The sequence below is a fragment of the Prionailurus bengalensis genome, chromosome A1 (assembly GCF_016509475.1).
Source record: "Prionailurus bengalensis isolate Pbe53 chromosome A1, Fcat_Pben_1.1_paternal_pri, whole genome shotgun sequence".
NCBI lineage: Eukaryota > Metazoa > Chordata > Mammalia > Carnivora > Felidae > Prionailurus > Prionailurus bengalensis.
In genome coordinates this window covers 198,218,929-198,220,085 of record NC_057343.1, presented here as the reverse complement: position 1 = coordinate 198,220,085, position 1,157 = coordinate 198,218,929, and the positions used below count along the sequence as shown (strand labels likewise).

Sequence of the window (1,157 nt, the reverse complement as noted above, 5' to 3'; positions counted from 1 at the left end):
GAGATTTAATAAAAACTTTGGGAAAAAAAGAATTTGCAGGTAACCTTAACCATTTGAATTCTATACCTATCTGCCACTGATTCCTATGACCTTTAGCAAATTCCTTAATCTCATCTGATACTACTTCCTATTTGAAGAAATAAAGGAAACTATACTGGTCTTACAAAGCAAAGATCTCTTTTATTTTAGAACTCCTGTCCCATTTGCTACCATGTTGTATTTAATCAATAATTACTTGCTCTTTTTTTAAAAAAGTAGTCACATTTTTGCTTAATTACAGAAAATAACCAGTATTACAACAAAGATGACATTTGCTTTTAATTGGAGCCCTGTTTTAATTATCCAATGCTTTATTACTGTGGATAAATATACAATTTGTCTCCAAAAACTCCAGGAATATCTACTTTTAATTTTAGAGATTCCAAGGGCTAGGAATCACTATAATAAATGATTTCAAGTTCCTATATTCCTGTATTTCTGGTAAGGGTACCTTCCTAAAAATAAGCACTACCATTTAAATTTTAAACTTCTCTAGATTATTAATTCTGCTTGAAAAGAAAATTGGCCAGTATAAAAGAAAATTTTTTAAGAACAAGTTATTTTACAACTACACTGGAATAATTTCTTCGTTAACTCCAATAAAAACTGATACCACACGGATAAGGAGCCCGGAACAGTCTACTACTTATCTAAAAGCTACTTACTCAGTTCCTACCGTCACCTCCATGTTTCCCACTTCTATCTTTTTTTAATGTTTATTTATTTTTGAAAGAAAGAGAGGTGGGGGGGGAGGGGCAGAGAGAGGGAGACAAAGAATCCAAGCAGGCTCCATGCTGTCAGCACAAAGCTTGATGCTGAGCTCAAACTCACGAACAGAACCGAACCATGAGATCATGACCTGAATGGAAGTCGGGACGCTTAACCAACTGAGCCACCCAGGCGCCCCTCCACTTCTATTCTAAACTAGCTTCTAACTCTCTACTTTCAATTTCAAAATCTTAATACCCAGATACCAAAGAAGTCTTCCTTAAGTAGTCTGTTCCACACTGGTCTCCTATTTCACAGAATTCCCATAGCCACTGGGATACTACTTATATCCACAATCAAACCCTTTGACAATACAATATCCTGGTGCCTTTTTTTTTTAAATTTTTTTT

General features: G+C 34.8%; 1 protein-coding gene across 9 annotated transcripts in view; it reads right to left on the bottom strand.

Annotated features, from left to right (window-relative positions):
• CSNK1A1 (casein kinase 1 alpha 1) overlaps positions 1-1,157 on the bottom strand; it is a 48,601-nt gene that overhangs the window by 28,919 nt on the left and 18,525 nt on the right. The window lies entirely within an intron of this gene.